Below are 12,505 nucleotides of genomic sequence, written 5' to 3'. Positions count from 1 at the left end.
ATACTGATCCATCCTTTGCTACTAGGGCACCTATAGAAAAAACTTCATCTCCCTTCGGATCAGGCGAGAACATTTTTCTTTCTGTACCACTGCACTCCCACTTCACAATGGTACTCGGCCAAAACCCCTCATCTCCCTTTGATCTCGAAACTCCTTGCTTGATTTTGGTAGAGAATGGTCCCTTAGGCTGTCACGATTACGCCCATGGTCAACACAAACTATCAAGAATTGAGCAGCTTGTTTTCCATCTTTGCTTTTGACCCGGCATAGGCAGATCCATCATCCAATACTTTTGTCTCCATTCGCACTGCGGTGATGTATGGTTGTCCAATGATTAGAGGATAGCTTGACATCTCTTGAACAAAGAAATTTTGCTTACCTTTCACATCCCCTATGGATACATTAACATTAAGCACCATAGAGATCCCCGGATGAGTTGTTTGCAGCCCTAATCATCCACCCATGGTCAGTATCAATTGGCCACTTTCCCTTCATATAGAGACTCTTGGACATGAGGTTAATCTCTGAACCATGGTCTATCAAGGCCACATAAGGCTCCTCAAGATCTCCCACCTTAACCAAGGTTTCTGTTGTAGCCCTTTTCCAATGATTTCTAGAATAGTAGCTCTTATGAGTGGCTTCGTCTTCTTCTTCATCTTCATCTTCAAATTTAACATGCCTATTTCTGCCACCAGAAGACTGGTAGCAGCTTACAAAATTCTCATCTTCATCTATTTGTTGTACTTGTATCACATGTGTCTTTGAAGCACTCTCTTCAACCTCTGATTGGATAGACTCCGTTAAAGCTTGTTGCTTCCTTCTTATGATATCAATGATGTCCTCGTGGAACTCTCTTTTTGCAATGCCAAGGACTTCTCCCAATGTAAACTCCACCTTGCTTTTTAAGATCCTTTCCTCTAAAAATTTCTTTAAATCTGTGGTAGCTTCAATATCTGATTGTAGCTTGTATGATGGGCTTTTTCCCTTGCTCTTTTCCTTATATTGCTTCTCCTTTGATGCAGCATCTCTCATTGGTACTTCTTGTGATGGAGGCTCCCCTGCCATGGGCTCTTGAGAGGGACTCGGATCCTTTCTCCCTCCACCTCTAGTAGCCCTCTTTGAGGGGCCTTCATCCCCATTTTCTCTCCTGCATATTTCTTCACAAGTGCCTTGTTTCCTTGACACTTTGCAATGTAGGCATGCACTGACAAAGCATCTATAGGTTCATTCCACCCAGACTCAAGACGGATACAATCTCCTGCTTCATGTAACACTTCTTTAGTCAACTTTCCCTTCATAGCTAACTCCATCGCCGATGGACAAACATCTTCACCATCCTCACTCTTTGAGCATGACTTGACCAGCCTTTAAGCCAAATGTTGCTGTTTAACCATTGAGATAGCATGACTGGTTTTCCTCAACTAGCTTTTTCATCCCTCCTTTGCCAAAGTTGGTCGCCAAGGGTTTCCCTGTTTCACTAAGATGTATCTTCCCTTATTTGGAGAAGACAAGATCTTTACCCAAGGCATCTTTGAAGCTTTCACAGTCCCTTCTTGGATGGTTTGGGTTGTCACACCATATTTAAAAATCCCTCTCTGTTTTGAGGTCTTTCACATGATGACTCTCCAGATGTTTGCCCCTTTTCTTCAAGCCTTGCTAGCTTTACTTTCAGCTTACGTATGCCCTTCACAAGTTCTTCAAGCATAGACCCATCATCCTTAGCACTAGAATGGTAACAGGACACTTTTATGTCCTTGGACACTTTTGTGTCGTGTTAAGTGACCATTTTGCTTGAATTATTTAAAGAGTATGAAAATGAATTTCTAGGTGCTATATATCCACAAATTTTCCTTATGAGCTGAAAAAAACTTAGCATTTTTTTTTGAGTATCGATCTCACCATTAACCTTACTGGTAAAGGGGACCTTTACCATAATTAATATGTAGTCAGGGTACTGTCAGGATGACTTCAGATTCTAATCAGGAAGTCATCAGGTCAGAGTCAACTCCGGAGATAATGAGAAACCTATTAGGAAGTAAGTAGGAAAAGACATTATGTGAAAGGATGTAACTTTTCGTAGGGGCTTTTGTATCTTTTGTGATCTTCGATGATGTAAGGAAGTAAGGGGATGATGCTGATGTGTGTGATGATGATGGGAAATGGAAGGCGGCAGTTATAACTATCTGTCTATTGTCTGTTCTGATTCTGATCTATGTCTGATGAATAACTGATGAAATCTTGAGTATAAATATGAGATATATGTATTCCCTTTGATCTTGTCGATGAAGTATCTGAAGGTTTGAAGTGCATACATACTGTGTAGTCCTGTATTGGTGGTTGGTTAAGTGTTAGGCAATTATCAGAGAATATGCAGAATCTGTCTAAGCCTTTCCTGATCAACCCCATTACACTTTGGCGATCCTGCAAAATGTTTCGGATCTGTTCCTTACCTGTGGCGTAGAGGACTAAAGTGTTTCTGATGACAGAGGAGGATGTTACAGACGTGCTATATGAATTTCGACATTGGGAGTCAGAAGAGGAAGAAGGAAATGATTTGCTAATCAGATTTCGCAATTGGGTAACAGAGGAAGAAGAAAAGCAAGAGTACGACAAAATTTTTCTGCGGGTGTACTTTCCACAATTGCCTAGGGATGTGCAGAAGTGTATTAGAATCAAAGTGGTGATCCTCTTCCGGTGCATTCATCCGGTTGGCATATATGATCTCCCTGTAAGTTGGTCGTTTGTGAACATCCGGCAACTCAGGAGATACTTGGAACTTCGGAGGAAGTACGCTCTCAGGCGACAAGCAACTGGCAAGCCGACTTAATGTATGAGTGAAGAGGAGGATGGTCGCCAGTCTGCACAACATCCTTATTGGACACGTTTTCGTAGCAAGCAAGGAGTAGGTTCATCCGCAGCAATAGAAGAAGAGGAGGAAGGCAGTCAACCGTCAACTCCTGAAAGGCAAAGTAGTACTTCTTCTGGCAATACCGAAGATTTTGAGCAACAGAATGAGGAGATTTTTAATCTGAACCTGCAAAGGTTTGTAGGAGCATTAGCAGTCAATCAGGTTTTTAGACCAAGAAGGCTGCAGTTTCAAACACACACACCACCATTACCATTTGACCCTTTGAGACAAATAAATCAAGGACAAGTACCAATACCAGTACCAGTGAATCAACTCCAACCACAACCTATAGTGATGGCTCAACCAGTACCCAACCCGAAAGTGGGGGCGGCTAAGTTCAGCGGGAAATCTAAGGAGGATGCTGACAGTCATGTCGGGCAGTTTGAGACCAGGTGGATGGCAAGTGGATACAATGTGATCCATAATGATGCTACCAAGAAGGAGCATTTTGCTGCCACATTACAGGGGAAGGCAATGGCTTGGTTATGCAGTATGGTATTACAGATTTTCCAACATATGAAGCATTAAGAAACAGATTTTTGGCAAGATTCAGGGAGGAAAAGACCCCTGAGGATATCTTGATCAAAATGAGAAAGATGAAGCAAAGAAAATTGCTAGTGGAAGACTATGCTCAGAAATTTAGAAACCTCAACAACAGATTGTTGGCAGCACAGAGGCCATCATTTGAACAGTTGGGCGATTATTTTTGTAGAGGATTGAATCTGGAGCTGCGCAGTTCAGTAGCAGGAAGAGGAGTGATCAACAATGAAGCAGATTTCAATGAGTTGGTGGAAGCAGCCACAAGGACAGAAAGAAGGTATGGAAGCCTTGAGAAGAGAAAGAAATCTTCCAAAAGGGAAGAATTAGATTCAAAGGATGAAGAAGATGATGAAGAAACATATGACTCCTCAGATGCGGAAGACTCAGAGTCTGAAAAGGATTCTGATGAAGAAGATGATGATTGGTCAGAGAAAAAGAAAAAGAAGAAGAAAAGTAAGAAGAAAAAGAAGAAATCCTCCAGGCAGGAGAAGGACAAAGAGAAAAAGGGTAAAAGCAGGGAGCAGACAGTTCCTGGAAAAGAAGACATCAGTCAGATGATTGTCAGTCAATTGAAGAATTTGGGTCTTACAAAACTGGGTATGCCAGAGAGGCCTTATTGTCAAACATGTCAAGTGTTTGGCCATAGTGATGAAAGATGTTGGTACAATCCAAATTATCGGGGACGCATTCCAGAAAGGGTGCAGCAAAGAATGAATCCACCTACAGCGAATGTCATGATTGCAGGAGGGCCTCAGGGAAGGCTACAGAATTTTAGAAACTGGGGAAATTCAGGTCCTATTCAGAGACTTCAAGCCCAAGAAGGGTGGGGTAATCAAAGGAATCAGGACAGAATGGGAGGAAATTTACCGTGTACCTATTGTGGAACACAAGGGCACAGACAGGGACCTGAATGCACCCTGTGGTGCAAACACAGGAGTGAGAGGGGGATCCCTATAGTACAATATAATAATAAAGGCGGCCAGCCTCAACAAAGGCCTCCTGCACAGTTAAATGTTGTCATGTTGGAAGAAGAAGAACAGGAATCTGAAGAGTTCCTGATGAATGCCAAAGTGGAGCCTGATAGGGCCCGGATGCCTAATGAGCGATGCTGTGGAAGAGGGGAATCAAGCAACCTGTTCCAATGTGATTGTACAGAGTGTGTCTTGATTGAAGGAGTTAAAGAGGGGGATAATGTTCCTGGAGCTATGGTGGTAACCAGGTCGTCAGGAAAGGTAAAGGGGGATATGGTTCAGAAAAAAGAAGAACAACAACCAATCGACTGGAAGGTTCAGGACCAGATTAGAATGGGAGTATTGAAGGAGATAAATAAAGTGAACAAGCGACAGGAGGATAAAAGAAGGGAAACTCAGGAAGTCCCTGAGGCAATAGTAAGGTATCCGGCGGACAGAATACAGGAAGGAGTTGGTAAAGGACATGATCAGGCGCTGACTATACAGAAGAAAGCTGCAGTCAAGATGTCTGAGGAGTTTTTTGATGCATTAATGGAAGCATCTACTCAGATCAATTTGAGGCAGATTTTGAGTTTGGTACCAAGCTTTGCAGACCAATTCATGCAGAAGTTACAACAACAGTATGGGGGAAAGAATCCGATTGACTTACAGATAGATGAAGATCCGGATCAGGAGATTGAGGTAGCAGAAATGCAACCTGAAGATGTTGATTACAAAGTTCCAGTGATCAGTGTAAAGATGGAGCAGATATTTATGCCAGGAGTGTTGATTGATGGAGGATCAGGAGTGAATGTACTTCCAGAGGAAACATGCAGGAAGATGAACATTACCTGTTGGGATCCGGCACCATTTCAAGTGAAAATGGCAGATCAGAGGAGGATCCAGCCATTAGGGATTGTCAAGAATAAGGAAATTGAGATTGGAGGTCTCAAGTTTAAAGTCAATTTTGTGGTGTTGCAGTTGGAAAAGTCTTCTCAGTCATATCCTATGATTCTTGGGAGACCTTGGCTTAGAGCAGCAAAAGTCAAGCAACATTGGGGAGGAGATTATGTGATATTGAGACAAGGCAAGAAAAAGGTGAGAATGAAGATGGTGGCCAGCAAAATACTTCCACCTGATTGCAGACCTTTGCATGCAGAAACAATCAATATGGCTCCAGAATTGGAAGAAGATGAGGAAGAGGAATTTTTGAGGGTAAATTCTTCTGTCATTCCAATATTTGAAGTGGATGTACAAAATATTGCAGAGAAATATGTAGCTAATGATCCCAAGGTGGAGAAATCGAAGAAAAAATTGGGCAAGAGAAAGCTATTTCCTGAAGGATCTGATTTGGAGGCAGAACAGAAACAGGCAGAGATCAGGGCAGAGAAAGATTTTGAGGAATATCTTTCAAAAAGTTCAAGGGTAAGGGAAGATGATTTGGAAGACATGGATCTAGGAACAGAGGGGAATTCTCAGAAGGTCAGGGTCAGTGTCAATCTGGATCAGAATTTTAAAAGAGGTCTGCAGGATTTACTCAGGGAATGCAAGGATGTATTTGCCTGGCACTACAGTGACATGAAAGGAGTGGATCCAGCTTTTTGTGAACACAGGATCAACCTGAAGGCTGATGCAGTCCCAGTGGTACAACAAAGATACAGATTAAACCCAAGTTATGCTAAGCAGGTGAAAGAGGAATTGGACAAGCTTTTGGCAGTAGGTTTCATTTACCCGGTTGACAAGGTGACATGGTTATCTCCAATAGTGGTTGTTCGAAAGAAGAATGGGAAGATCAGGGTTTGTGTGGATTGGAGGAAGCTGAATGCTGCCACATTGACTGATCCTTTTCCACTTCCATATTGTGATACAATGTTGGATGCGGTTGCAGGACATGAAATGTATAGCTTTTTGGATGGTTTTAGTGGCTATAATCAGATCAGGATGGCAGTGGAGGACACAGAAAAAACAGACTTTATTATAGAATGGGGAGTGTTTGCTTACAATGTGATGGGGTTTGGATTGAAAAATGCACCTCCTACTTTTCAGAAGTGGGTTCAGCAAGTGTTTTCTCCTTTCTTGACAACTTTTATGAGGGTGTTCCTGGATGATTTCAGTGTTTTTGGGAGAAAAGATGAGCATTTGGGACATCTCAGGCTCTGTTTGCAGAAGTGCAGGGAAGCTAGACTTTCTTTGAACCCTGAAAAGTGTGCATTTGCAGTAAGCAGTGGGATTCTTTTGGGACATGTGATATCAAAAGAAGGGATTGCCATTGATTCCAGGAAGGTGGAGGCAATTCTGAAGGCACCTGTACCTAAGAACTTGAAGCAGTTGTCAAGGTTTTTGGGACAAGTAAAGTGGCATAACAGATTTTGAGGTATTTGGCATATGTTTGTCAATCATTGACAAAGCTTACCAAGAAGGATGTACCATTCTTATGGTCTACTGATCAGCAAAAGTCCTTTGAATTATTGAAGAAGATGTTGGTGGTGGCACCAATTCTAATTTCTCCAGATTGGAATTTTCCATTCCATATATTTGTGGATGCAAGTCATTGTGCAATGGGAGTAGTCCTGATGCAAGACAGTGAGAAGGGATGGTTTAGACCTATCTATTAGGCAAGCAGGGTGCTATCCTGTGCTGAAAGGAACTATTCAGTAACTGAAAGAGAAGGTTTAGGCATGGTTTATGCATTGAAGAAGTTCAGGCATTACTTGTTGGCCAATAAGGTGGTGTTTCATGTGGATCATCAAGCTTTGATCTATATGGTTAATAAACCACAGTTGTCAGGCAGGTTGGCAAGATGGGTTCTTTTATTTCAGGAATTTGACTATAGTGTGGTGCATACACCGGGGAAAGAGCATGCCATTGCAGATTACTTGAGCAGATTGGAGACAGGAGAACCACCAGATGGAGTGCCTGATGAATTACCTGATGCAGGACTGTTTCAGGTGGTGACAGGTCTGATAGCAGAAGATTGGTATGATGAGATGTTTCAGTTCTTGGTGGAGGGTTTTTTTCCAGAAGAGATGACTTCAGATAGAAGAAGAGGTTGGCATTGGTAATATCAGGAATGTTATACAAGAAATGAATAGATCAGGTGATCAAAAGGTGTGTTTCAGTGAAAGCTGAACAAAAGGCAGTTCTTTCAGAGGCTCATTGGGGCAATGCTGGAGGACACTTTTCTCATGAAGTAACTGCTAGAAAAGTATTTCAGGCAGGGTTATGGTGGCCAAGTATTCATAAGGATGCTTACAACTATTGTAGGCAGTGTTTGGTCTGTCAGAGGGATGGAAGGCCAAATGATGCAGATAGGATGCCTTTGCAACTAGTGGTACCACTTGAACCTTTTCAAAAGTGGGGGTTGGATTTCATGGGACCTATTATTCCTTCTGCAAGAAATACTCAAAACAGATATATTCTGGTGGCTACTGATTATGCAACAAAATGGGTTGAAGCAGTGGCACTAAGGGATAATACTGCAGGTAGTGTGGCAAGATTCCTCTATAGGAATATTATGACCAGATTTGGGTGTCCTGTGGAATTGGTTTCAGATCAAGGAGTACATTTCCTCAACAAAGTGATCAAGAAGTTGACTGAGTCACACCTGATAATACACAAGAAGTCTACAGTGTATTATCCACAAGCAAATGGACAGGCAAAGAGTACTAATAAGATCCTGATCAGAATTTTGAAGAAGATTGTGGAGGACAATAGGAAGGATTGGGATACAAAGCTTGATTCTGCTTTGTGGGCTTTCAGGACAGCTTTCAAAGTGACAACAGGTCAGACACCTTTCAGGCTAGTATATGGACTAGAAGTAGTAGTACCAATGGAATTTGTAGTTCCTAGTCTGAGAATTGCAGCTGAGCATAGATTGTCTCCAGAAGAGTCTATACCTTTCAGGGAGGAATCCTTGTTGAAATTGGAGGAGGATAGGATTCTGAGTGCTTATTTGGCAGAAGCAGTGTAGAACAGAAGGAAAGCATGGGTGTCTCGACACATTAAGTTCAAATTTTTTTAAAAAGGAGATTGGGTCATGATATATAACAGTAAGTTGGGGCCAAGACCAGGGAAACTCAAGCTGAGATATGTAGGGCCTTCTCAGATAGCAGAAGTCAGAGGGCCAGGAACTTTTGTGTTACAGGATGAAGTTGGGAACCAGTTTGGAAAACCACTGAATGGGTATCGGTTGACATTATTTGAAGGGGAGGTTCCTCAAAAACAGTGTCAAAATGAGGTGGGAATATATTTTCTCGATTCGGGGGTACGAGGTATTATGAATAGAGAAGTGAAGGTGGAGTGTGAGACCACGTTTTCGTGTTTTCAAACTGACAGAGGACTTGACATCTCAAGTAATAGTGCATCAGCGTTAGTGCCCGCCATGCAGAAGAGAAAGAGTGTGTTGCTAGGTGAAGAGCAAGCCCAACGTACGCCGCCGTTAGCTAGAGAAGCTGCAGATTTTGAAGCGATGGTGCAAAGGAGGGGGCTGAGATCGGCAAGGCCAAGCCCTAGAACAATGGTGGAGATCGACGATGAGGAAGAGGATGTACAGCAACTGACACCGCTTCAAATGAAGGCTAGACAAGCAACAGAGCGTCATCTCATGGATTTTAAGGTGGAGATCGATTCCTTCCAACCCAGACATGCACGATGGCTGCAGTCTATTCAGCTATTGGAGTATGCACAGTTGCCATGGACACACTGGCGTTTCCCGACTCAAACAGGCATGATGATGGCGCAACTTATAGATTGTAATGGATTGGTGGGACACGGAGTTTACTTGTCAGCAGCATTAGTGGCGACAATATTTGGATTGCCTGAAGGAATTGATAATGCGGTGGACAAAGCATCTGAGGAGGACATGGATGCAGAATTCGGGAAGAGTGAAGGTACTCGCAATTATTTTTCTTTAAAAAATGTGTCTGATGCAGAGAGATTGCAGCAAATAAAATGGTTTTTGGAAAGGGTCATGTTATTGGTGAAGTTGGATTACATATCAAGAGAGAATTATGCAATTCTCAGCATGGCAGAGAAGGGTAAGAGATTTGGATGGGCAACAATGTTGTATGAAAGAATACATTCAGAGGTATTTTTCAAAGAAAAGAAAAGAGTGCAGAGAAGTACAAAAGTGGGACCTTTGATTGCTGCAATTTTCATGCATGTAAAGAGTAATGGTGTATTGAGGGCGATGACACCATCAGGGTCAAGACAGGTGGCTGACAGACAGGAAGGACACAGTCAGGAAGTATTTGGGCAGCATGAACTCTTGGATTCTGAGCAGATGATTGACAGGGAAATGAAGACAAAGAAGTATCATGAGTCCAAGACAGGCATATATAAGAGTATGTGGTCAGCAAAGTATTCACATGGTGAATGTATGGAAACTATGGGGTTGAATACAGATGTAGAGATTCCAAAATTCTGGGCTGAAGAGGAAGATGGACAGATAAAGCTTGTGGGGGCTCAGACAACTCCGGTGAAGCGTTCCATCAAGTTGAAGAAAAGAAGGCTAGATGTCGTGCAGACCAAGGAGACTGAGAGTGGAAAGAAGCAAGAGGATATCAAACAGTCTCTTGTTAAACAATTTTTTCAAGATGTTACATACTCAAAAGCCTTAGAGTCTGTAGAGATATTAAAGGAGTTTGTGGAGCAACAGAACATGAACAGTGTACTTTTGGAGAGGATAAATGGAAAACTTGTGGAGGAGAAAGAAGAATTGGCAAGGCAGTTGAGTAAAACGACAATGACAGTGGAGGAAATTGAAGAGTTGCAGGAGAAGCTCAAGGCAGCATCAGAGCAAAATCAAAAAATGGAAGAAAAGTGAAAGATGTTTCAGGGTCATTTGCACAGAAGAGAGAGCAATGCAAAAATGTACAAAGTGTGGCAGAATGAGTGGAAAGCAGTATTGACTATGGAGTTGGGGAATTTAGCAAATACTAATGTAGCTTTAGAAGCAGACAACAGGGTTCTGCTGAATAGAGTGGCAGCCTGTAAAGATGTGGAAAAGCAAATTAGAGAATGCACAGATGATGAGTTGTCAATTGATGGATGGTTGAAGACATGAAGGCTCAACTGAGGAGGTTGAAGACATGAAGGCTCAACTGAGGAAGTAGGGAGAACAAATTTGGCAAAATCTGGGAGTCAGGCTAGAAGAAGTGATGTCTAAACCATATGAAATATTTTCCAAAGAAGAAAACAAGGAGGAGTATGAGTTACTGAAATTTCAGTATGTGGAGTTACATGAAAAATATAACTCTCTCCTTGAGCAACAGTCACAGGACAGCAAACAGATTGAAAAAGAGGGTGTTCAGGAAGATGATGTACTAAAGACTCCAATGTTGGATACTTTAGTGGATACAATTACACAGCATGTGGAAAAAGATAATCAGGAATTGGAAAAGTTTTCTGAAGAGATTGCAGATTAGGGGCAAAACAGTGTGGTTGCAGAAAAGGAGAAGACTGTACCTAAAACAAATCTGATGCAGCACGCGTAGATTAATGAAGAAGAAAGCAAATGCAGCACCAAAATGCATTTTTTTCAAATTCGGGGTACGGATGCAGTTTTTCAAAACTAGACGGGTTGGGTGACCAAAAACTTACTATTTTTGGAAAATTCTCACAAAAATTATTTTAATTCACTTTTGGAAGCTTTATAACATTCTAAACATCATGGTACTGACAGAATTTGGAAAACTGCTAATAGTAACTTTTTCCATTATGTTCATCCCATGGTACAATGGCGCTCTTTTAGCTCGCGGTCGGAGACCTTACACTCATTGGGTGTGTGTGAAGCGAGGGAGAGCTTAGAGCTTGCTGGCTATGGCGTCGGGTGCCGCTCGCGTTGCGTGGGCGGTCGATGGCACATCGAGGCGGTTTTGAGTGGAGTGAGCGGCGGCGGCTCTGCGCCAATGGCGCTTGTTGGGACTAGTGGCGACAACCGATGGTTGGTAACGTTGATGATGTGGCGCCCTGGAAGCAATTGATCCCGTGACCCTTGGGGCCCCAAGCTTTTGAAGGAGGGCAATAGCTACCTCGCTATTGCCCCCTCCTTGCATGTAAGAGGGTGATCCCGCGAGCAGTGAGGAGAAGGCTTGAGCCAAAAGGTGGGTGGTAGGAAGGGCTGTCCTGGCAAAGTTGGCCAAGCAAAAATGAGAGCCACATAAAGGTCAAAGCCAAAAGGAGAAGGCTGTTCAAGCAAAGAGTAGAAGCAAAATGCAAAGCTGATAGTAGATGATCAGGGAGATACAGAATTGCAAAATGTGGAGGACAAAGTTGAAGAAATGCTTACTCAAGAAGATGGTGTGCTGGAGGTTGAACAAAAGGAGTGATCAAGGGAATTGTGGGTTCAGGTCGCCAAAAAGTTTCTTTTTGGTACCACCGGGTGTGCCAAGTGGTAAAGGGGACCTTTACCATAATTAATATGCAGTCAGGGAACTGTCAGAATGACTTCAAATTCTAATCAGGAAGTCATCAGGTCAGAGTCAACTCAGGAGATAATCAAAAACCTATTAGGAAGTAAGTAGGAAAAGACATTATGTGAAAGGATGTAACTTTTCGTAGGGGCTTTTGTATCTTTTGTGATCTTCTATGATGTAAGGAAGTAAGGGGATGACGCTGATGTGTGTGATGATGATGGGAAATGGAAGGCGGCAGTTATAACTATCTATCTATTGTCCGTTCTGATTCTGATCTATAACTGATGAATAACTGATGAAATCTTGAGTATAAATATGAGATATATGTATTCCCTTTGATCTTGTCGATGAAGTATCTGAAGGTTTGAAGTGCATACATACTGTGTAGTCCTGTATTGGTGGTTGGTTAAGTGTTAGGCAATTATCAGAGAATATGGAGAATCTGTCTAAGCCTTTCCTGATCAACCCCATTACACTTACTCTTGCACAACATTTTTGAACCTAAACTTTGTGAAAAAACGGGTCGTGTTTTTGGCTTTTTTTCAAATTTTGGCAACTATACCACTTTAAACTTCATGTTTGTGAGGTTTAGATGGCTAGAGGTTAGGACTTCATAGTTCTCAACATGTTTTGATGCTTGTAGGGAGAGCTAATTGTTAAAATTGAAAGTTATGACCAATTTACAAGAATTG

General features: G+C 42.2%; 1 pseudogene; it reads left to right on the top strand.

The window, feature by feature from the left end:
* The first annotated feature begins 4,467 nt into the window (after positions 1-4,467).
* Positions 4,468-11,726, top strand: LOC147427342 (uncharacterized; annotated as a pseudogene).
* The last annotated feature ends 779 nt before the right edge of the window (positions 11,727-12,505 follow it).

Source organism: Adiantum capillus-veneris, chromosome 23 (genome assembly GCF_014529385.1).
Source record: "Adiantum capillus-veneris isolate H3 chromosome 23, ASM1452938v2, whole genome shotgun sequence".
Lineage (NCBI taxonomy): Eukaryota > Viridiplantae > Streptophyta > Polypodiopsida > Polypodiales > Pteridaceae > Adiantum > Adiantum capillus-veneris.
Note: the sequence above shows the minus strand (reverse complement) of the source record. Positions and strands in the feature narration are given on the sequence as shown.